The 25790-nt window shown below is 40.3% G+C and overlaps 1 pseudogene; it reads right to left on the bottom strand.

Annotated features, from left to right (window-relative positions):
* Positions 1-819: 819 nt before the first annotated feature.
* LOC110595370 lies at positions 820-990 on the bottom strand (annotated as a pseudogene).
* Positions 991-25790: the final 24800 nt, after the last annotated feature.

Raw genomic sequence — 25790 nt, 5'->3', positions numbered from 1 at the left:
TGATTATGCAGGTACCCTTGTTGATGAGGTGTGCCCCTCCCTCCCCTAGCAGTTTCCCTCTACTGCCAATCCCACCCTCACTCCCCTGACAGTTTCCCACTATTACCAATCCCTTTCTTATAGTATTATGATGATAATTGTTCAAGGTCTGCTTATGAGTGAGAACAGATGGTACTCTGTTCTTTGTTTCTGTGATAGATCACTGATTGTGATAGACTCTGAATCTATCCAAGTTGCTTCAAAGTTCATATGCTTGTCCTTCTTTATGGTTGCATAATATTCCATTGTGTATATGTACCACATTTTAAAAATCCAGTCCAGCTCCTATGGGCCAGCATGACTGGTTCCATGTTTTTGCTATTTGTGAATAGGGCAGCAACAAACATACGTGTGCAGGTATCCTTTTTGTGGAATGATTTGAGTTCCTCTGGGTATATTCCCAATGGGGGAATTGCTGGGTCATATGGAAGGCCAGTTTCTAGTTCTTTCAGAAATTGCAACACTGTCTTCCAAAGAGATTGCCCTAGTTTGCATTTCCCCCCACAGTATAGAAGCATTCCTTTTTTGCCGCATTTTTGCCAGCCTCCGTTGTTTTTTATTTTATTAATGATGGCCATTCTTACTGGAGTTAGGTGGTATCGCAATGTGGTTTTGATTTGCATTTCTCTGATGATTAGTGAGGCTGAGCACTTTCTCATGTGTCTGTTGGCTGCCCGTATATCTTCTTTTTTTTAAAGAATTTTTTTACATTTTATATACAAGGAGCTAGCATGCTTCCACTGTGTAGATACCTTGGATAATTCATTCAAGGAAGATCACTCAATCCAACTTAATGAAGCCTATGTTCTTTGCGTACCAATGGAAACACTGGCAGCACATATTCAGGCCGTATTTCCAGATCAGACTGAGGTGGTTTGTGCAGACGTGGTAAGAGCAAGAACTCTGGCCGAGTTTCCACGGATGGCTCCAGTAGAGCTGATGGTGGCCCATCTTGCTCTCAGGTGTGCAACGAGGTGGGAAAAAAAGCCATATATCTTCTTTTGAGAAGTATCTATTCATGTCTTTTCCCCACTTTTGAAAGGGGCTGTTTGTTTTTTTTCCTTTTGACGTGTTTGAGTTCCTTGTAGATCTTAGATGTTAGGCCTTTGTCAGATATACAGTCACCTGTTTGTCACAACATTTTTTTCTGCAAATCATGATGCAACCTTCTTAAAAACTTCCAGATAAAAACTTTGGTTGGCCATTTGATCTAGAGGATCAAATTCTGAGTGTAGTGCAAGGGGCTTGCCCTCCAAAAGAAAATTCCTGTTTTTTTGAGGGGTCCTCTCTAGTATGTAAAGAGGGGCACAATAGCCTAATTTGAATTGAGAACCTTCAAGAGCAATCTGTGGAAAGCACTTCAGAAAGAAATCCTGCCTGTAATCATTCAGCAGAGGCACATCTGGACTCATCTTTCTCATTCAGAATTATTCTAAATGTCACATCCTTTTCTGTAACACAGCAGTCTCTTTAGTCACCTGAAGGGAGACGACACGTGAAAGCATCCTGGGCCTGCATTTTTTGCAGGTAAATCTGGGACAGGTGGCCTGACAAGAAACTGGCTGTTGTCCAAATGAATTTGGAGTCAAAGAAGTTTTAGTAACAGGACAACAAGCTTACTGCAGTCCCTTCCAGGTCAGTTTCCTGTTTCCATGACTAATGTTAACTCCCTTCTCTTACTTCTTTTTTTTTTTTGAGTTGGAATCTCACTCAGTCGCCCAGACTGAAGTGCAGTGGCCGCTCCTGGCCACCGCAGCCTCGACCTGCTGGGCTCCGGTGATCCTTCCACCTCAGCCTTCCGAGTAGCCGGAATTACAGGCATGCGTTACCGTGCCCGGCTGATTTTTTGATTTATTGTAGAGATGAGGTCTCGCTGCCCAGGCGGGTCTCGAACCCGCTGACTCAGGCAATTCACTCACCTCAGCCTCCCAAAGGCGCGGGATTACAGGCTGAGCCACCAAGCCCGGCATCCTTCTCTTACTTTTTAAATATCAAGGAAGAAACAGGCAGACTCTTGAAATATTTAGGTGAAAATATTCTTAGTTAAAAATCCAGGTTCATCACTTACAAATTCTGCTTTTCACATTAAGCAAAGGATATGACTTAGCTAAGTTTTCTGTCCCTACATAACAAGGATTCTCCTTCCTCCAGTTTCCAATACCATGTCCCTTACTTTCTTCTAAAGCCTTCACAGGCAGCATTATTAAAGTCCTTATCTTTACTAAAAGTTTGTTCACAGTGATATAGGCTGTTTCCAAGGCAAATTAGAATTTCTCTGTAATGCTCTTCATTTCCTTCTTAGCCCTCACTGGAAATATCTTTAGTGTGTCTCTTTAAGGCAATCTAGTCTTTCTCTATCTTGCTCCTCAGAATTCTTCCAGTTTACCTTTTGCTGCCTGATTCCAAGACTGCTCTCATATTTTAGGTATTTTCAGCAGCACCCCACATTCAGGTTTTAAAATCTATTATAAGTTCTCTATTGTTGTATAACAAATTACCACAATCTTAGCAATTTAAAACCACCTCCATTTATTCATTCATAGTTTCTTGGGTCAGAAGTCTGGGCATGATGCAGTTGAGTACTCTGTTTAGAGTATCACATGGTCTGAAATCAAGGTGACAGCTATACTGAATTTCATCTAGAGGCTCTGGGAGGAAGAGCCCCTTTCCAGTTTATTCTTGTTGACAAAATTTGATTCCTTAAAATTTTAGGACTGATGTCCCCATTTCCAAGTTTGCTGTAAGCTAGGGACTGTATTCAGCTACTAGAAGTCACCCACATTCTTTGACCCATGGCTCCCTTCATCTTCAAGCCAGCAATGGCACATTGAGTTTTTCTCATGCCCACTTAGATAATCTGCCTTTCTTAGTGCCAACTGTGCCATCTAATGTAACCTAATTATATTCACAGTCCTGGGAATTATGCAGGAAATGCATACCATGGAGGTTGGAAAATCTTGGGGGCTATCCTAGAATTCTGCCTATACAATTGCTTTACCTCATCACACAATTGTGAGTCATTCACTGGCCTTTTTAAAATCCCCTAATAGGAAGTCAACTTGGTCTGTGAAGCCATCTGAAGTTCTGAGTTTGTCTTCATGACTTTTCTTTTCCTAGTGGAGGTTAGGCCACATTAGTTCTTCTTGCAGGCCTGGATTTCCTTCCTGACTCTGCTTTTGAAGCCTTGTAACTGAGATGATTAAAGAAAGCTTTGCTTTCCCAGCCAAACGGAATTTTTCTTTTGTTTTATTTAATCCACGTTTTTCTTTCATTTCTTCAAGGACAAAAGATGTGGAGCCTCTATGGTGTAGATCCCACTGGTCTTTCCACACCCAAGATATAGCAGGGACACAAGCAGATTTATTTGATATAAGCTTAGCAGTTTTCCTTAGAAAACTCCAAGTGTTTCTTTTTGTTTTCTTTCTTTCAGTTTCAGCAGAACTGCAACAAAAAAAAAAGGAGATAAAATTCCTCTGGGTCAGAACAAATGTTTCCTATCTTCTTTCAAGTAATTGAAGCACTGCATTTCTGTTTTCTGCATTCTCCAACCAGCAATGGAAGTCTCATGTGCTGGGAAGGATCTGGGAAGGAAAAAGTAGTTAAAATGCCAAATTTCTGTAAAGGCTATCTGTCTGACATCACTCCATCTCCAAAGGGGAAAAAGTGGGTAAGAACTAGTTGTGTATGATTTAGATTCTCGTAGTCATGGACTTTCAGGGCTGGAAGACATCTAGTGCTATCTTTGCACACTAGTGATCTCTAGAGTGAAATTAGGCCCATAGATATGTTTTGTTTGGCCAGCCTGTTATTTCCTTTTAAAATTTTGAATCTGAAAACCTTTAAGTAAGACATGTATGTTCTAGTTTTTGACACAGTACCCAGTACTTCCTAGTGTCATACCAGGCTTCTCCACATGTTTTCTCTAATTCATGAGAGGTAAAATTAAATGATGATGAAGAATATGGCCTCTGGAGCAAGATTGCTTGGGTCTGAGTCCCAGCTCTCCCACTTGTTTGTTGTGTGATTTGGGGTTAATTACTTTACCCTCTGTGCTTTAGTTCCTGTGTCAATAAACACTGAGTTAACAGTAGCATGATATGTACCTCACAGAATTATTGAAATTATTAAATGTGTTAATATTCATGAAGTGCTTAGAACAGTGTCTGAAACATAGTAAGTGCTATAAAGATATTTATTAGTGCTGTGTGATCCCTAAAGGCATTTGAGTTTGTGTCTTCTGATTTCAGCACAATTTTCTCAGTCCCACAGTTAATTTAACTTAATTTAAGAAATTAAAGTATGAAAAGGTCAAAGAGTTGCCCAACTTGCCTGATGCAAGGGCCAATGTACTAAGTCTCTGTTTATTGACAAAATAGTAATGATAATATAAGAACAACAGTAACTTACATAATATGCCTTTGTCCCAGGTGCTGTAACCAGTACTTAATACATATTAACACATTTATGCTCCATGACTACCCTAGGAGGTAAGAAATATTAGCTCTGTTTTTTCTTTAAGTTGAGGAAACTAAATCACAGGCAATTTAATCACTTTCTAAAGGTATTTGCTTAAATCACAACAATATCTTACTTGAGTAGTCTTAGTGTTTCTCTTGTTTTTCACACACATAGGTTTAATATGGTGCCTAGTTACCATAGGGAACAGGACCTAGGATTTCCATTGGGATGGCTGTGGGCAAATTAATCCCAGCTCCTCCACTACCATGCTATGAACTTTGACAAGTCATTTAACCCCTCTGAACCTTAGTAGAAAAATCCCAGGGTTTGATATATGGATCAAATGAAGGGATATGGGAGAAATCCTAGCTCATAGTTAAGTACTCAACAGATGTGTGTTCTTTTTTTTTTTTTTTTTTTTGAGTTGGAGTCTCACTCTGTCGCCCAGACTGGAGTGCAGTGGCCGCTCCCGGCCACCGCAGCCTCGACCTGCTGGGCTCCGGTGATCCTTCCCCCTCAGCCTTCCAAGTAGCTGGAATTACAGGCATGCACTACCATGCCCGGCTGATTTTTTGATTTATTGTAGAGATGAGGTCTCGCTGCCCAGGTGGGTCTCGAACCCGCGGGCTCAGGCAATCCACTCACCTCAGCCTCCCAAAGGCGCGGGATTACAGGCTGAGCCACCGAGTCCGGCCTTTTTCTTTTAACTGTAAAAAAATGTTCCTGTACAGTGTTGAGTTTTTGTCTACATATATCTCAGTTGACACCCACCCCCCGCCAGGCCCACCACCTAGTGCATGTCTTTTTAAATCTTTGTGCCATGGACCTAAGTTACATTTTGGTTTTATTCTCATTGATATTTCTATTGGTGGGCTATCTCTGTCATCAGTATATTCTGGAATGCTGCATAATCATTTTCTTCTTCTTGCTCCATATATCTGTTAGTTTAGGGAATCTAGTCTTCCTGTTAGGAAAACGTGGGTCCAAATCCTAGCTCTGCCTTATGTGACCTTAGGCTTGTCCCTTCCTCTTTCTGGGCTTCAGGCCACATCTGAATAACAAGAGAAGCTAACCTGGATCATCTCTAAGGAGCTATCAGCTTTCAACACTGGATTTCTTCTGAACTGTGCCAAGGTTGTGGTCATCATGACCATAGTTCAGCCAGCTCTGTGTGAGGAGATGGGAGGTATCCCAGTTCTGAGGCTGGAGAGCGTTTGATAAGTATATAAGAATTTCTGTTAAACCTAACAGTGCTCAACTGAAAACTGTTCAAAATGCCTCCAGTTTTAAGCAGGACAATTTTGTCAGTTTTGTCCATCATGTTTTCTTTGGCTTTGTGTTACCAGGGTTAAATGTTGTTTGGTCTGGATATCACTGTCTTCTTTGATTAATAATTAACAACTCAGAATGGAAAAGCGTCATTGAATTGCACCATCAGATTAACATCTCTCAAATCTTCCAGTATATTCAAGAAAGCCATACGTGGATAGCAGACTTGTACATGATAAGCTTTGAATTGAGACAGAGACTCTTGCTTTACTTTACTTGGTATTTTCTGATTTCAGTCTTTGGTCTTACCTACATTGCATTCTGTTCTGGACTCTGACACTAACTGTGTGATCTTGGGTTAGTCCCTTTCTCTCCCTAAGCCTCAGTTTACTCCTCTGTATGAGTTTGGCCTAGAAAGTTCTTGATGGTAAGATTCTATGCATGATGATGGTGATGCTGCTGCTGGAGGTGATAATAACTTACACTTATATGACTTTTCTAAGCTCCATAAATGGATTGTCTCATTTTACAGGTGAGGGGATAGAGACAATAGAGAGAATAAGATTAAGGATGAATCTATGTCTGAGTAGTTTAGTGATATTGTAAATATTGTGATCACAGTTCTGTATAGATTTTTCATTTGAGCCTGTTTATACAAGTTAGTTCTATATAATAAAAGTTGGGAGAAGGTTTGGGTTTTCTTATGTCACTAGCCATGGGAGAGGGCAAAGGGAGAAAAAACAGGATCGATCCTGGCCAAAAGATTATCTTGTTGCTATTCAATGTATTTGTGTGTGTGTGTGTGTGTGTGTGTGTGTGTGTGTGTGTGTGTGTGTGTGTTAAAGTTATTTCATAGCTGTTTTCTCATGTGACCTGCACATAACCTTAGGAAGTTGACATGACAGGGAATATAAAATCTGCTTTGAGTTCTAAGACCCAGATGAAAGAGACCCTCAGTGAAGCCACCCATAAAGGAGCAGCTCAGTGTATTAGTTAAAAGCAGAGGATCCAGAACCAAACTGACTTCAGAGCCAACAGTAAGTCCTGATCTTCTGAGGGTGGGTATAATTTCTTATTTTATTTGTTTATTTGTTTATTCATTTTTTAATTGACAAATAAAAGCTGTATATATTTATCATGTGCAAATGTTGTTTTGAAATACATATACAGTGTAGAATGGCCAAATCAATCTAATTAGCATATATTACCTCACATACTTATCGTTTTTGTGGTGATAACTCTTAAAATGTACTCTCTTAGTGATTTTCTTTTTTTTAATTTTAAAGTTGTGGGGTAAAATTCAGGATTAGGTATGCAAATGGTCATTGTGTAGGTAAAGGTTGGGCCTTACTGTGGTCTCCACTTCACCTGATTTGAGATCAGGTACTCTTATTGATGACATGTGCTCCTCCTCCCTCCCCTGGCAGTTTCTCACTACTGCTAATCCCTTTCTTATAGTATTATGATAATTGTTCAGGGTCTACTTATGAATAAGAACATGTGGTACTCAGTTATTTGTTTCTGTGATAGATCACTCAGTATTATAGACTCCAAGTGCGTCCAAGTTGCTGCAAAGTTCATAATTTGGTTCTTCCTTAGGGCTGTATAATATTCCATCGTGTATATGCACCACATTTTTTTTCATCCAGTCCTCTTTCATCTATGTTCATAAGGGATATTGTCCTGTAGTTCTCTTTCTTTGTTGGATTTTTACCCGATTTGGGTATCAGTGTAATATTAGCTTCATAAAATGATTTGGGGAGAATTCCATGTTTCTTAATTGCCTGGAATACTTTCAATAGGATTGGTATCAGCTCCTCTTTGCACATTTTGTGGAATTCTGCTGGAAAGCCATCCAGTCCAGGGCTTTTTTTTGGTAAGTAGTTTTCAAATGATAGAGTCAATTTCCTGGGTTGTTATTGGTCTATTTCGTGTCTCAATGTCTTCTTGTTTTAACTTGGGGAGATTATGTAATGTCAGAAAATCCTCCATTTCATCTAGGTTATCAAGTTTGTTTCCGTATAGTTGTACATAGTAATCTCTGATAATCTTTTGTATTTCTTTGGGGTCAGTTGTGATTTGATCCTCTGTATTTCTGATTGTGTTTATTTGGGCTTTTTCCTCTCTTTTTCTTGGTCATTCTGGCTAGGGGCCCTTCAATCTTGTTAATTCTTTCAAAGTACCAGCTTTTTTTTTGGTTGATGTTTTCTATATTTTTGTCCTCTGTGTCCTGTATTTAGGCTCTTATTTTTGTGATTTGGATTCTTCTGCTAAAGTTGGGGTTTCGATGGTCTTCTCTTTCCAGCTCCCTTAGGTGATTTGTTATGTTCTCCACTTGTGATCTTTCCATTTCCTTGATGTGTGCTCATAGAGATATGAATTCCCCTCTTAAAACTGATTTCATGGCATCCCAGAGGTTTTGGTAAGATATTTCTTCATTTTCATTTGTCTCCAGGAATCTTTCAATTTCTTCTTTGATTTCAGTGTTGACCCAGTCATTGTTCAGCATCATGCTGTTTAGAGTCCATGTCTTTGTGGGCTTTGGGGAAATGTTGTTGGTTTTGATATTTATTGTTATTCCACTGTGGTCTGAAAATGTGCATGGCAAGATTTCAACCTTATGAAATTTGTTTATGCTTGATTTATGGCCAATAATGTGATTGATCTTGGAGTATGTTTCATGTGGTGATGAGTATAATGTATATTTTGTGGTTGTTGGGTGTAATAATCTGTAGCTATCCACTAAGTCCATTTCGTCAAGTGTCACATTTAGGTTCTGGGTCTCCTTGTTGATTTTTTGCCTCAATCATCTATCTAGGGCTGTTAGTGGTGTATTTAAGTTCCCTGCTATAATAGCGTTAGAGTCAATATCTTTTTTTAGTTCATTTAGTAGTTGTTTTATAAATGCTGGTACTCCTGTGTTGAGTGCATATATGTTTCAGATGGATATTTCTTGTAGATGAATGAACCTTTTATCATTATGTAGTGTCTTTTTGCATCTTTTTAAATTTTTGATAACTTAAAGTTTGTTTTGTCTGATATTAAGATTGTAACTCCTGCTTTCTTTTGTGATCCATTTGCCTGGAAACTTGTTTTCCATCCTTTAACTTTGAGTCTGTGTACGTCCCTTGTAGTGAGATAAGTCTCCTGGATGCAGCAGATAATGGGGTCATGGTTTCATATCCAGTCCGCCATTCTGTGTCTTTTCAGTGGTGCATTTAGTCCATTTACATTCAGACTAATTATAGAAATATGGGGGTTTATCCCTGTCATGAGGTTCTTATAGAGTTGTTGTTGTTCCTGTTTATTTGTTGCTTTACTTTGGTTTTTTAGGTTGATTCATGTGTGTTTTCCATCTTTTCCCTGTACTTTTGTGAACATTGTCATTCTTTTCTCCTTTTCTTCTCTGCTTAATACTATCTTAAGTGTTTCTCATAGAGGTGGTCTGGAGGCAGCATAAGTTCTTAGGGATTGAATGTCTGGAAAGATTTTAATTCTCCCTCACTGATGAAGCTTAGCTTGGCTGGGAAGGTTATTCTTGGTTGAAATAGTTTATCTTTGAGAACTTTGAAGATTGGGCTCCAAGCTCTCATTACCTGAAAGGTTTGTGTAGATAAATCTGCTACTATTTTAATTGGTCTTCCCCGGACGTAGTCTGACCTTTTTCTCTTGCTGCCTTTATGATTTTTTCTTTTATAGTTATTATGTCCCTGGGAATTGGTCTTCTCATTTGTTGTCTGGCAGGGGTTCTCTGAATCTCTTATGTTTGAATTTTTGCATCACTGATGAGATGAGGTAAGTTTTCTTGAGTAATTTCATGGAATGTTTGTTCCAGAGTGTGATCTCTGTCTCTCTTTATGCCTCAGGATGTCCAATTACTCTAACCTAAGAGTAACTGAGTCTCTTGAAGTAATCATTCATCTTTTGAAGTTTTTGTTCTGTCTTTTTAAGCTTCTTTACTATGTTTTTGACAGTTTGGGTTAGTTCTGTATTTTGATCTTCAAGCTCTGAGATTCTTTCTTCTGCTTGGCTAATTCTGCTTTCCATGCTTATTACTTTATTAATTATTTCAACCACAATATTCTTTACTGCTGTTATTTCAGTTATCAGCTCCTTTGTATTTTCCTCTTATCTCTCCTCAATTATTTTTATTCTCTCTATCAATGTCTTGATGTCTGGGTTTGTTGTATGTGACCAGTTATTCTGGGGGCTCTTCATTGTTTGCATTCTGATGTCTGTTTTCTCGATGTCTGACCTCCCAGGGGTCTGTGTGAGACCTATATTCTTCTTTTGGTATTTCTTCATTTGTGTAAATTTTCCTCCCCACTTTTTCCTTCCCCTCCCTTCTGTCTTCTTTAATTCCGTTGTTCAGGGGTGGAGGGGTTGCTTTTACTTCTGTTTCTTCAGTCTTCTATTCTTGCTTATGTAGCACTCTGGCTTTGTTCAATTCTGGAGCTGGACTGTAGATTTGGGGCCATCCTTTTTGTAGTTTTGAGATTTAATTGAGGGGGGAGCTGTGGTTCAAAATCTGTCTGCAGATCCCAGCATCCATTGACATGTGTATGAATAACCTGGAACCCACTTCCCACTGCCTTGCAATCTGTCCATGCAGTGGGATTATAGGTTTACTCCCCAAAAGCAAAATGAGGTAAGAAAAGGGAAAAGAAAAGGGAACAGGGAGTGGGGTGAAGAGGAAGGTGGACAGATAGAAGGATAAGAGGGAAAACAGACAAATGTACTGACTAACAAATGAAATAAGACACAAAGACAGATATGAGTAAAAAGAACAACAACAAAAGCAGCAACAACAAACAAACCAACAAACATATGAAAAAACTAAAACATACAATGATACAATCATCCAGACATATAAGCTAACCAACCTCCTTTTTGGTATACTATTTGCCTATACAAACTTGTGGTCTAAAGGGGAAAAAATAGAATAGAACAAAGTCAGTAAATTAACAGAACCAAAGCAAGTATGAAATCGTTATTGATAACAGTAAGAAGACAGAGAAAAGAGAAAAAAAGATGGATAAGACAAACACACAAAGAATATGAAAAATTTAAAACAAGGGAACCAAGCACACTCTGAGAATTTTCCTTTAAGTCCAATGTCCTTTCAGCTGATTTCTAGCTCTCATTGCAGGCTGGAAGAGTTGTTCACAGTTAGTGTCAGTTGCCCCTGGCCTGCTGTGAAGGGTGCTTTAGATCTGGGCTGCCTGCCAAATCTGCCACTCAGATCTGGCCTGTGTTTATCTAGAATGGAGAAAGGGTTTCTGTCCCTCCCATTTTGATGCTGTTACCTTGGATCCAAAGCTGGTAGATGGGCTGACGTGGGTGGAGCTGGTCTCATGGCTCCTGCTGATCTCTTTTTCCACTGCAGCCTGAGACTGCCAGACAATGCAGGACAGCGTAGCACTGGGCTCCTTGGGCAGGGCTGGGTGGAAGTCAGAGGTTACCCAGGGTGGAAGGGAGCAGGTAGCAGTAATGGTGGTGGCAGCTGCAGCCTCAATGGTGCGTGCGAGTAGCTCTACGAGGCCGGTTCCGGGTGAGAGGTGGGGCTGGTGGCAGTGGCAGTGGCAGTGGCAGTTTCAGTAGTGCGGTGCTTTGGGGGTGCTTCATGGGTCTGGGAGCTGTGGGTCACCTCAGGCAGGGGTAGGGCCACGGCAGCGGCAGTGGTGGTGGGACTGAGGTGGCGGCCGAACAGTGTGTGAAGAGCTGGCTGGTAATGGTGAGAGCTGCAGCTCCCAGGGGAGAGCAAGAGACTTTATGGGTATTCTCTTTCACAGAGGGTCTCACAAACCAAACTGCCCTGTCACCGTCTTGCCAGAGGTCCTGTTTTCTGTTTTTAAGTGAGATAATTTTATATCTTATTTTTATAATTTGGAGTCTCACTCTGTCACCCAGGCTGCAGTGCAGTGGCAAACAGGCTCATGGCCACCCCAGCATCGACCTGCTGGGCTCCATCGATCCTTCTGCCTTGTTGGAACTACAGGCATGCACTATCACGCTGGTTAACTTTTTGATTTATTGTAGAGACAAGGTCTTGCCAAGTTGCCCGGCTTGTCTTGTGCCTGTAGTCTCAGGAAATCCACTTGCCTTGGCCTCCCAAAGTGCTGGAATTACAGGCTGAGCCCTCAGTCCTCATTCAATGAGCAGCATGGTTGATTCCATATTTTTGCTATTGTGAATAATGCTGCAATAAACATGTGTGTGCAAGTAACTTTTTCATAGGGTGATTTGAGTTTCTCTGGGTATATTCCCAGACAGGACGTAGTGGGTTCATATGAACACTCAAGTTTTAGAACTTTTAGGAATCACCAAACTGTTTTCCACAGAGGTTGAACTTGCTTACACTCCCACTATCAGTGTAGAAGTGTTCTGTTTTCTCTGCATCCTGTCTAGCATCTGTTTTTTTGCATTATTGATGATGGCCACCCTGAGTGGAGTTAGGTGGTATCTCAATGTGGTTTTAATTTGCATTTCTTTGATGATTAGTGAGGCTAAGCATTTTTTCCATGTATCTGTTAGTTGCTCATATGTCTTTTTTTGAGAAGTGTCTATTCATATTTTTTGCCCATTTTTTAATAGGACTGTTTGTTTTTTTCTTTTTGGTACATTTGAGTTTCTTGTAGATCCTGGATGTTAGGCCTTTGTCAGATATACAGTTGGAAGCTGTTTTTTCCCATTCTGTGGGTCATCTACCTGCTCTCTTGACAGTTTCTTTTGCTTTACAGATGCTTTTAAGTTTGATTAGGACCCACTGGTCTGTTTTATCTCTTATGGTCTGGGCATTTGGGATTTTGATTGGGAACTGTTTGCCAGTTCCAACCAATTCTAAGGTTCTTATAGTTTGAAGTATTACATTTAGGTCTTTGATCCATTTTGACTTGATTTTTGTGTATAGTGTTAGGTTGGGGTCATTTTAATCTTCTGTATGTGGACAGCCAGTTTTCCCAGCGCCATTTACTGAATAAGTTCACCTCTCCCCAGTGGTTGTTAATGGAGGCTTTGTTGAAGATGAGATTGTTGAAAATTGAGGTTTTGCTTCTAGAATCTCTGTCCTGTTCCATTGGTCTACTTGCCTGTCTGGTACCTATACCAGGTGGTTTTGATTTTTATAGTCTTATAATAAAGTATAAAGTCTGGGAGGGTGATACCTCCTGCTTTGTTTGTTTTGCTGAGGACTGTTTGTCTAATTGTGGTTGTTTATATTTCCATATGAATTTCTGTATTGTTTCCAGGTCTGAGAAGAATGATGCTGGTAATTTAATGAGCATTGCATTAAATGTGCAGATTGCCTTGGATAGGATGGAAATCTTAACAGTGTTGATTCTTCCAATCCATGAGCATGTGATATTTTCCATTTGTTTTTGTCATCTTTGATTTCTTCGAGTACTGTTTTGTAGTTTTTGTTGTAAAGATTTTTCACTTCTCTCATTAGGAAGATTCCAAGATATTTCATTTTTGTGTGTGGCTATTGTGAAAGGGATTGTGCTTTTTATTTGGGATTCTGTTTGTTTAGTGTTGGTGTATAAGAATGCGACTGTCTTTTGCACATTTATCTTATACCCTGAGACTTTGCCAAAGTCCTTTATCAGTGCAAGGAGGGATAAGCTTACAGATTGCCTTGGGTTTTCAAGGTATAAGATCATGTTGTCTGCAAAGAGGGATAACTTAAATTCCTCTTTTCCTATTTGAATACCCCTGATTTCCTTATCTTGTCTAATTACTATATCTAAGACTTCCAACACTATGTTTAACAGGAGAGATGAGAATGGGCAGCCTTGTGGTGGTTTTCAATAATACAATACATTGTTAGTAACTAGTGTCACCATGTTATACAATAGATCTCCTGAACTTATTCTTCCTATCTAACTGAAATTTTCTATCCTTTGATCAACATCTCTCCACTCCCTCAGGCCTTGGAAACTACCTTTCTACTCTCTACTTCTATGAATTCAACATTTTTAGATTCCACATTTGAGATTATGCATTACTTGTTTCTTAAAGTCTGTATCTTGAGTATCTGGATATATGGACTGAAGGTAATGTTAATAAGTGTGACAAGTTTAAAGTTACAAGGGGTCCTTGTATCATAAAAGCTTGGACCACAAAGTATCTTCTACATCCCTCTTGAAATTTACAATATGTATTAAGTTAGTAAAATTTCTGAAATATCCTGCAGCAGTGAAATTGTTGACCTTTCTAGGTATTTTCTAAAATTATTTCAAAGTGTAACTATTTAAAAACATCCATGGAAGAATTGTTATCCAGAATAGATTTTTAGAAATGTGGCTTAAGCAGTTCTCAATGGTTTATACCTTAAATAAACATTTGATGAGAGATTGGGAAGAAAAAATATGAGAGTGAAGACTTGTACTAGTTATCATTTTGTCTAGGGTAGTTTTTTATGAAAAGGAGTTATCTTTCCCCTCATAATTCCCAAATCTGTGTGTGTATTTATCTTCACTTCCCATTCCTTTACTACATTTCTTCTTCCCCTTTCTTGCCACACTTAAGAGTTTCAAATGCAGGAATAGAAATCTTTCACATATTCACTTCAGCTGTGAGCTTATGGAATATACTTTCTGAATTTTACTTTTGTCTCTGGGCTTGGTATTTCTTTTAAGCCGATGAAAGAAACTTGTCAGTAAAGGTAGATAGCTACTTAGATAATTAGATGGGGGTCTTATGGCAGCTGGGGAAATCACATCTCATGTGATGATGTGCGGGATGACAGGGAAGACCGGGGATGGAGGGAAAGAGAGATATCCCTTACCTAGTGTTTGCCCTCCTACCAGGCACTGCAGCAGTGTTTTAAGAAATTGTTGACTTGGCTGCTCCCTGCTGCCAGCTTTGCAGGCTAAGATATATGTGAAGGACCATTGTAATGTGGGATAATAGAAGGACATAGGGAGGCAGGAACACTTGGCCACCAGCTGGCTATGTGCCCTTGGGCCTCAATTCTCCCCCTAAAGTACATACCTTCTGAGTATTCAGAATATTCAGGCTGAACATTAAGCCTGTGAATGGAAGTAGCTATTAGTGTTGTGGTTGTTATCTGCCTAGCCCCTTTAGCTCATAATGTTTCCCTACTTTGGGTTTTTGAAAACCTGCAGCATTCATGATCTATTTCTGTGTTACAAAATATCTCAAAAATTAGCAGCCTCAAAGCAATGATAAACACTTATTATTTATGCAGTTTCTGTGAGTCAGTAATTCAGGAATGACTTAGCTGGGTCATTGTGTTGGGGGTCTGTCATGAGGTTTTGTAGTCAAGATGTTGGCTAGAATTGCAGTCATCTGAAGTCTTGACTAGGACTGGAGGATCTGATTCCAAAATGATTTTCTCACATGACTGACAAATTAATATTAAATTATATTGAAAGACAGCAGTTCTACACTATATAGGCCTCTCTCTAGTGCCACTTGAGTATTCTCATAACACAACACCTAGATTTTCATAGATCAAACGATCGAAAAGATAGTCATGATAGAAACTGCAATGTCTTTTATGAGTTAGCCTCAGAAGTCACACTTCATAATTTACACAATACAGTACTCCTCTGTTATCCATGATTTTGCTTTCTGTGTTGTCAGTTATCCAAGGTACAATACAGTAAGATATTTAGAGAAAAAGAGAGAAAAATCCAGAGACCACATTCACTTACCTTTTATTATAGTATCTTGTTATAGTCGTTCTATTTTATTATTAGTTATTGTTGTTAATCTCTTATTGTGCCTAATTTATAAATTCAACTTTATCATAAGTATGTATAGGAGAAAACACAGTATATATATATATATATATATGGTTTAGTTCTATCCATGGCTTTAGGCATCCACTAGGGGTTTTGTTACATATTCCTCATGAATAAGGGGGTGGAAGGCAACTTTATCTTATTTGTTACATAAGGCATTCCTACACAAGGAGAGCACTACACAAATATGTCAGTACCAGAAGACAAGAATTACTGGAACTGTCTTAGGGTCTGACTACTGCAACACACCTTATTGGGCTCATGAATATTCCTATTCTCCTCATGTCTGTTCTTCTGCTCTTTGATCCAGGACCATACTGCATAGTTGTGCAAGTTGAGCACTGAACTAGGACTCCTGGTCAAGTGGAAAAGAAGTCACTAAAATAAAGTTTGAACTCCACTCACCAAGGCTTGCACTTGTAGGGTTGCATCCTCCCAAAGGGTGTGTGTGTGTGTGTGTGTGTGTGTGTATGTGTGTGTGTGTGTGTGTGTATGTGCATGTGTTTCTGATTATCATTAGGGTACTGTCTGAGATATCTGGGTAAGCTCTAATTCAGATTTGCCTGCCACATTCTATCAAAAGCCTTCATTTGACCTGCCTGGCTGGATCACATCCCATCCTTGCCTTCCAGTTCTAACTTCAGACTGCCTAGCTCTGCTGTTTTTCTTCTTTCCCAAACTTCCCATTACTCATCTTTCCCTAGTGAAACTCCTTGTCCTGTTATCTAGCGTCCAGTATTTCTCAAACTGTAATTGCAGAGGAAACACTGAAAAATCTTGTTAAAATGCAAATTTGGTTTCAGCAGATCTGGGGAGGTATCCAAGATTCTATATTTCTAATAAGCTCCCAGGTAATATCCATCTGCTGGTCCATGGGTCATGCTTTGAGCAGCAAGAGACTAGAGCCTACTTCTGACTTTCTGAAGCTCTTTCTGCTTTGGGCTACAGAATAATAACAACAGTAATAATAATAATAACTGTTAACATTTAACGATAGTTTACCACCTCAATAATTTTTCTAAGCACATTAAAAAACTAACTCATTTAGTCCTGAGAACAACCCTGTGAGGTGTCTGTTGTTAGTACTCCCATTTTATATGAGAGAGTTGAGGCACATAAAGGTGAAATTGGTTTACTCAAGGACACATCTAGTGAATATCAGAGCCAAAATTGAAACCTAGGTGGTCTGGTACCAGAGTCTATTCTCCTAACTGCCTCATTTGCACTATCTCTAATTTAATCGCATTTAATTTCCTACCATCTGTTTGGCACTATATTAGGGCTTTCTACATATTTTCTTATTTAATCAATATGAACTAGATAGTACTGCTTCTATTTTATAAAGAAAAATGTAAAAAAAATACAGAAAGCTTAAATATTCACCCAAGATCATACAACTAACAAAGTTGTTAAAGGAATCAAATCCTTGGTTGTCTGACTCCAAAGCTCATGTGTCAAATTGTTCCAGAACATCTCCCTTGCCTACTTGTCAAGGTGCCAGAAATGTGAGGCTGTTCAGTCACTCAAGTTCCCTTATTCAAAGTGATCACCTCATGGGAAGAGAAACAGCTTATGCTCTCAGCTGTATGTGCCAGGCTGCAGAGAGAGGCTAGTGCTTTCTAAGTGTGAAGGGGAAGGTCCTGAGGATTCAGGGCCCAGGCCTAGCAGGGGTGGGATGAAAGTCTGTGAAGTCTTTCCAGTTTTTCCAGGTCCCTGTATCTCCTGGAACTCCTGGGAGGATATAGGGTTGTGGAGGGAGTGAGGTGCTGTCTGGGTCTCTGTAAAGACACATTGTTGTTTGGGGGAAATGAGTCAGAGTCCTGCCAGGCAATGTTTTTCTAGCCTAGTCAGGAAGGTGAATTGACATCCTGTACTGGAGACTAAAGCCCAAGTGTAAGCCAGGCTCAGTGGCTCAGCCTGTAATCCCGCGCCTTTGGGAGGCTGAGGTGAGTGGATTGCCTGAGCCTGTGGGTTCGAGACCCGCCTGGGCAGTGAGACCTCATCTCTACAGTAAATCAAAAAATCAGCTGGGCGTGGTAGCGCATGCCTGTAATTCCGGCTACTTGGAAGGCTGAGGCAGAAGGATCGCCGGAGCCCAGCAGGTCGAGGCTGCGGTGGCCGGGAGCGACCACTGCACTCCAGTCTGGGTGACAGAGTGAGACTCCAACTCAAAAAAAATAAAAATAAAAAAATAATAAAGCCCAAGTGTACTCCTCTGAGCCTTTCAGCAAATCTTTCATATTGAGATACCCCAGGATACTCTGGATTTTCCTTCTACCCAATTCTTGCCCTCCAGGCTTGAGTACCTAGAGCCTCCCTCCTCCACACCCTACTTTTTTCAGACTCTTGACTTCTGGCATGCTTCAGCTCTTAAAAGTTATCTTTTTCTTCCTCCCCACACTGAGCTGAATGCATGCCACACCCCTCAACTATCCTCTTTTTTATGCCCTTACTCACTGAGGCCTGAAAATTTTTCAGCAGGAAGCTAGGACTTATTTCTACAAGAAAGAATCAGGCCTAGAATGCTGAGCCCTCTGATTGAAAGAATATGAAGACTGCCCTTCTCTTCCATTCCCTTCAAAGGATAAGTACCCAGTGAACCACACTTGCGGCCTCTGTGGGAGGAACACAGCAGTGGAAGGCAGAAAGCCTGAGTTTCCTTCTTGGGTTGGCCACTAGTGAGCTGAGTGAGTATGAGTGCATCCCTTCTTTCTGGGCCTCAGTTTCTCCATGGAAAATCTGAGAAAATGGGGCTATGTAAGGCGGTAGCCCCAAATCTGAGAGGGCTTGCACATAATGTTCTTTACATATTTCAAAGAATTCACCCTGAGGTCCAGTAGGGAGAGACATTGGTTTATTGACACTTATAGGGGAGCATCCACGGTGGCAGATCAGTGAAGAATCTATGCTTCGGGACAGTACAGCGAACAGTTTTATAATCAAGTAAGTTAATTATCCAAATTCCTATGGTGTTTACAATCACATTGATTAAGAGTGACGACTACATTATCTTCAGGTTGCTTGGTTACCTGCATCACATGACAGATCACCTGCATCTCATGACTCATTACTATGTGCATATCTGCCAGAAACCAGCCTTGCCCAGAGGCCACTCCCTGAGAGGGAGGAAGAAAAAAGTCAGGTATAGGGGAAAACAGTCTATGTCCGGATGTTTGCCTCGCAGGCTATATGGTGTCTAAGAGATCATACTGCTCTCACATTCTGTGTCTAACATTAGGGAATGTTAGACACCGAGAAAAATAACAATGATAATAACAGACATTGGTTGAACTTTTACTATGTGCTAGCCACTGTTATAAATGCTTCAGATATCTGTTCACTGAATCCTTATTTAGTATTAGTAGTAAGGAGTATTATTGTTGTTGCCATTTTACAGATACGAAAGCTAAGACAAAACGTTAAATAATCAAGGTGATTCAGTTAGCAAGAGAAGATCCTAGCATAATAATTGTATGGAAAGCACAGAAAGGGAAAGTCCAGGATGAAGCTTCACCTTCATTCATTATTTACATGATTTAGTCTCTCTCTCTTTCTAATTACTATGCTTTGGTCTATGTCAGGTCCCCACATCCCGAGAACAGAGCAGTCGACTCTCTTCTCCACCCTCAAAGGTCCAGTAAACCACAGAGGCCTTGAAGAGAAGGGGGTTTGTGTGACAGGAGGTAGTTTTCTCTCATCTGCCACAGTACTTGATTGTCTTCCATTAGAGCAGAGGAGCTAGGAATTAGAAGCACGGAGGTCTGGGAACACAAGACCAGGGGAAGGAAGAAATTCAGATGGTGTAGTTCTGGCATTTGCCCTTAGCTCCATAAGGAAGATGATGACTTTCAATGTAACTGAACATTCTTGAAGAACATATGGCCATTTCCCCCAGGGGTCATTTCCTGTATACTGAGCTGAACCTTAGTTTTACCTCTTTTACTCTTCCTTGCTCTCCTGGGTGGCATTAAACTCAGCTGAGGAGGAAAGAACTTAGGGAAAAATGACACCTCAAGTAATTGTTTGAGCAAGCTGTAAGGTCTGAGGATGGCAATCTCTGTTCCTGGACCTGTCCCAGGTTGGTGGGTTTCTGGGAGCTGCGTCTACTGAGGCTACATGACTGTGTTCACCTTTATGGATGAGGTCCAGTTATATTCATTTAAAAATAGACATTTTCTGAATGTCTATCCTGTGACAGCTTTGGGATTCAGAGATGTAAATGGCATCTTCTTTGCCTTTTAGGAACTCAATCTACACCACAAAAAGATAATAAAACATTGTGCTGAGTAGCGCAGCAGAAAGGGAGCAAAGTGTTCTTCCAGCACAGAGGAAGTAGGTTCCGAAGGAACCTAGTAATGAATGGCTCACAGAGGAGGGGTCATCTGAGAGAAATCCTGACAGATGAGTAGTATTTTGACAGGGCAAAAATGGAGATAGTGGTATACAGGGTATTGGTAAAAAAAAAAAAAAAGCACTCTAAACAAAAGAAATGGTATGAGCCAGGCTGTAGTCACACTGTGTGTCTGGAAACTGGAATTTAGCAGAGTGGCTAGAATATGCAATGAAAATGTAGGCAAGGAAATAAAAAGAGATGGGACTAAAAGGGTAGAAAAGAGACAGATTACAAAGATCCTTGGATGAGGATTTTAATCTCAAGAGATTTTCAAAATCTAATTTGGGATCACTCGAAGCTGGTGAAGTTTTAAGCAGAAGAATGAGTGGGTAATAGTAATAATAATAAGCATTTATTGAGAGCTTACTACCTGCCAGGACTTGTGCAAACTGCTGTATGTATGTTCTGTGCTAGCCCATGTAATCCCTAAAACCACCCTGTGAGGTGAGTAGAACAAGACTCTAGCCCCATTTTTTTCATATGAGGAGCTGAGACAGAGCAGTTTGATAACTGTGTAAGTCAAATTGTGCTCAATTTTGAAGCCTCTCCTTTACCCACTATCCTCAAGAGTGTCATGAGGCCAGGGCTGGTAAAACCATAAGACCTCAGTTCTTCTTTGGGTTATCCTCTCTGAACATCAAACGGGAACAAGTCTGAGAGGGTCAAGATCTTGCAAGGATAAGGTATAGGGGATACCTGCCTATTCCAGTTGTGGCCTCTATGCTTGCCTCAACCCTGAGTGACAGACTTGCCTATCATGGAAAACTCACCCTGGAAGCATGCACTGTAGTCTCAGCTCTGCCACTAACTTTGGTCTCTGGGCCTCAGCCTCATCACTTGTGATCATTCTTTCATCAAGTGTTTACTGAAGACCTACTACGTATCATGAACTCTTCTGCAGTCATAGGGCTAGCATTCTAGTCCTGAAAGCCAATAAACAAAAAATTATCATTTTAGATGGTGGTAGGACACATAAGGAAAGCAAAATAAGTTGATGTGATACAGAATGACTGGGAAAAGAGGGAATGGACAAAGAGGCAAAATAGGGTAATCCAGGAGGGCTTCCGTGAGAGGTTACTATGTCAGCTGAGATCGGTAGGATGAGAAGAGCAAAGCAGAAAAAGAGCTGTTTGCAGGCAGTGAAAACAGCAAATGCAAAGGCTCAAAGGTAGGAACTAACTGAGTGCTTGAGGAAAAACATGGGGGCTGATGTATAGTTAAGTGTGTGGGTAGTGGATACAAAATAGTCAAGTAGAAGGCACAAGCTAGACCATATGAAACTTTGTAAGCCACAGAAAGAAGTCTGGATTTGTTCTAAATGTGATAGGAAATTATTAGAGGGTTTAAAGTAAAAACTACATAATCTGATGTAGTTTTTAAAAATAGTCCCTCTAGTCATGGTGTGGCAAATGCTTGTGGTGAGTGGGAGTTAAGGCAGGGAGTTCAATGAAGAGGCTATTGTAATCCATGTGGAAAATGGTGATGGCTCAGACTAGGGTGGGGTAAGTGGTGAAGAGACATGTGGATAGATTTAGGATGCATTCTGAAAATAGAATTGCCAGGATTTGTTGATGGCATAAAAATGAGCGGAAAACTAAGAGAAAGAGATAAGTCAACCATGACATCTAGGTTTGGTGTTTTTGTGCAACGAGCCTGTGTCATTTACTGAGATGAAGACTGAGAGAGGGAGCAGTGTAATTCAGGTATTTAAGAGATAAACTCTGGAACCAGGCTGCCTGCTTCAAATCCCAGTGCTCTTAGAATCTATAATACTGAGTGATCTATCACAGAAACAAAGAACTGAGTACCACATGTTCTCACTCATAAATTGAACAATTATCATAATACTATAAGAAAGGAATTGGCAGTAGATGGAAACTGCTGGGGGGTGAGGGTGGGGGGACTCGGGATTGGAGCAGTGGGAAACTGCCAGGGGAGGGGGCACACCTCATCAACAAGGGTACCTACATAATAAACATTTGTATACCTAACCCTGAATTGTACCCCACATCTTCAAAATAAAAATTAAAAATTTTAAAAAGAAAAAAAATAATAAAATAAATAATAAAAATAAAAATCTCAGTGCTATAGCTTGTGGGATTGGGCAAGTTATTATTTAACCCGTCTAAGCCACAGTTTCCCCATCTGAACAATGGGGATAATAGGAGTGATAACAGTATAATAGGGTTGCTGTGTGGATTACATGAATTACTAGAGCTAAAGCACTTGGAACAGTTTCTGTCACAGAGTAAATGCTCTGTGTAGGTTTTTACTATTCTCTTTTCCAGTGTATGCCTTGCAATTTGATAACCTTCATTCATCTGACTCTTACTCTAGGTGTTCTGGATCTCACTCTATTTTTGCTATTTTGGCCTCTTCTTGTCACTGACTCTGTCTTCTCTCTGGTGGACTCTAAGAGATGGGCAGAGTAAGCTCACACAGAACCCTCAGGCTGTATTGGGTGGGGCATCTGCTGTCAAGCAGAGGAGAAGGTACTCCAGACAGGAGGAAAGATCATACTTATATGCAGTCCTGGGTATCTTGAGTTCCAGGATGGCTGATTTATTAGGACTGGTTACAGAGAATATGTGGAGTGTTTACCAGCGAGAGGCTTCAGCAAACTGCTGATATTCATTAAGATGGACTTGGGTCCCTTCACCCCTTTTGAAAACCTTTAGTATTATTCTCTGAATCTTTCTCCAAAAGACATCTGCATCCCTTCACCTGGGTGTCCTGCTGAATGTTAATAGATATTGTTGGGGGTGCGAAGTGTCCTTTGTTCAAATCCCATGAAAAAGGAAATTAAACATTTTTTGGAGCCTCTACTCTGCCAGTGTGCATTGGGAATCTTCAAAAAGAGAGATAAAGTGACATCATTTCTTAAACTTGTTTGAACAAGGAACACACTGTTTGGTAGAAGTAACTCACATTTTGGGAAACACGAGCCAAATCCCCTCTTAGGAGAACCTAGAACCACCATGATCCTTCTTTTGGTAGGAATATGCTGATGTCTGAGTTCACAGTCCTGGAAGATACACCGTCTCAGCCCAACCTTCCAAAAAAGAAAGGGAAAATGTCAAGTTTTGGAGTCTGTGAACCCTGCATTTAAATTCTGCCCCTAGGCTGGGCTCAGTGGTTCAGCCTGTAACCCCAGCATTTTGGGAGGCTGAGGTGAGTGGATTGCCTGAGCCCGCGGGTTCGACACCAGCCCGGGCACCTTGGCTAGACCTCATCTCTACAATAAATAAAAAATCAGCCGGGCGTGTTAGCGCGCGCCTGTTGTTCCAGCTATTTGGAAGGCTGAGACTGAAGGATCGGCGCGGTCTAGCGGGTTGACGCTGCGGTGACCGTGAGTGTGCCACTGCACTCAGCCTGGGTGACGGAGTGAGTTTCCAACTCAAAAACAAAAACCGAAAAACAAATTCTGACCCTGTCGCTTACAAACTGTGTGACATTGAGCAAGTTCCTTCACCTCTCTGTGCTTTAGTATCTTTATTTGTGTAATGAAGAAATGCAAAATACTTGCTCTTCAGGAGTGCTCTAAAAGTTGAGATACTGTACTTGAGGGTAATTGGCATGCTAAAATAACTATGGTCTCTAGGCATGACAAGTTGTTTTTCATACATCAGAAAGCAAATGGACTACTTAAGTCTTTCTGTTACTGAAGACATGGCATTGCACGGGAAGTGACTTCTAGAAGAAGACTGGAAGCAGGGGCCTGACTAGAACCAGGAATGGCATGGCTCTGGCACACAGGTCTGTAATACTAGTATATTAGCCACTAGAGGGCAAAACCTTACCAGCTTCAAAACCTGAAGACTTAAAAAAATTTTTCTGGCTGGGCTCGGTGGCCCAGCCTGTAATCCCGCACTTTGGGAAGCCGAAGTGAGTGGATTGCCTGAGCCCACGGGTTCGAGACTCGCCTGGGCAACTTGGCGAGACCTCATCTCTACAATATAAAAAAAAAAAAAATTAGCCGGGCGTGGTAGCGCACGCCTGTAATTCCGGCTTCTCGGAAGACTGAGGCGGAAGGATTGCCGGAGCCCAGCAGGTCGAGGCTGCGGTGGCTGGGAGTGGCCACAGCACTCCAGTATGGGTGACAGAGTGAGACTCCAACTAAAAAACAAAACCATTTTTTTCTTTTCTGATTATGAACTTATCAAATACACATTTGTAGAAATTCTGAAAAATATAGAAACATTAACAAAAAATTCAAAACCTTGTATAATTCCATCCCCTAGAGACAAGTAGCATTAATAAATATTCTTTCCCTCCAAGGTTTTATACAATGTATATTTTTATGGCGTTTATATCAGGTTATATATGTAATTTTGGTTCTTGCTTTTTTCATTGAATATAATCACATAAATATTTCCCCTCCCCAAGTCATTTGAGAGTAGTCAGTTATGCTATATATTTTATAAATATGTATAATCTTAATTAAAACATTTTATAACTTACCATTTCTTTTTTTTTAACTTACCATTTCTAAATGAATGGAAGTCGAGGTTGCTACTAAATTTTTATTATTTTAAATAAAACCATGTTGAACATCTTTGTGCATTATGTTTTTCTACATATTTCAAGTTATATCCTTAGTACCAATTCCATAAGTGGGATTTCTGAGCTCAGGGACTGATTGTTGGAAAGCTCATGTTATATATAGCTGGAGTTCTTTCCATAATGGCTGAATTAATTTATATTTCCACCAGCAGTGTCAATAAGTCTCAGTTACACCACACCCTTCCCAGCAACTGGTATGCAGATTTTAAGATGGCTTTGCTAATTTTATAGGTGAAAAATGCTGGCCTGCTTTAATTTGCATTTGGTTGATTTCATATGGGATTGAGTGTTTTTCATTGGATTTATTATCTATTTGAATTTCTTTAGTGATTTGTTTGTTCACAACTTTGGAATCATAATATGATCCACTGAGGTGGTCATATTGCTCCTGTGAAATATACATATATACATATTTAAAGATCTGGGGTACATAAGTTAAAGGGTTAATTACATAAGTGGTCATTGTGCAGGTAAAGTTTGGGCCTTCCTTTGGTCCTCACTTTACCACTGGTTTGAGATTGGGTGAGAAGTCCATAATTTTGTCCTTCTTTATGGCTATGTAATATTCCATTGTGTATATGTACCACATTTTTTAATCCAGTCCTCTTTTGATGGGCAGCAAGGTTGGTTCCATATTTTTGCTATTGTGAATAATACTACAATAAACATGCATGTGCAGGTATCTTTTTCATAGAGTGATTTGAGTTCCTCTTGGTATAGTGCCAGAAGGAGGATTGCTGGGTCGAATGAAAAGGTCAAGTTTAGATATTTTAGGAATTGCCACACTGTTTTGCACAGAGGTTGTACTTGTTTACACTCCCACCAACAGTGTAGAAGTGTTCCCTTTTCCCCACATCCTCTCAAGCATCTGTTGTTTTTTGAGTATCTTCAACAAAGCCTCCACCAACAACAACTGGGGAGAGGAGAACCTATTCAGCAAATGATGCTGGGAAAACTGGCTGACCACAAGCAGAAGATTGAAACAGGACCCCTACTGATCACCATACACAAAACCCAACTCTAAATGGATCAAAGAACTAAATGCAAGGCCTCAAACTATAAGAATCCTAGAAAACGCAGGAGACACACTTAAGGAAACTGGAATAGGCAACTAATTCCTGACCAAAATCTTGGATGCTCATACCATAAGAGATAAGATAGACAAGTGGGACCTCATCAAACTGAAAATCTCCTGCAAAGCAAAAGAAACCATCAGAAGAGTGGAGATACAGCCCACAGAATGGGAAAAATATATTTGCCAACTGTATATCCAACAAAGGCCTAATAACATCCAGGATGTA

The sequence above is a fragment of the Carlito syrichta genome, unplaced genomic scaffold (genome assembly GCF_000164805.1).
Source record: "Carlito syrichta isolate Samal-C Ts95f unplaced genomic scaffold, Tarsius_syrichta-2.0.1 Scaffold80094, whole genome shotgun sequence".
In the NCBI taxonomy this organism is placed as follows: Eukaryota; Metazoa; Chordata; class Mammalia; order Primates; family Tarsiidae; genus Carlito; species Carlito syrichta.
This window is presented reverse-complemented; position numbering and strand designations above follow the sequence as displayed.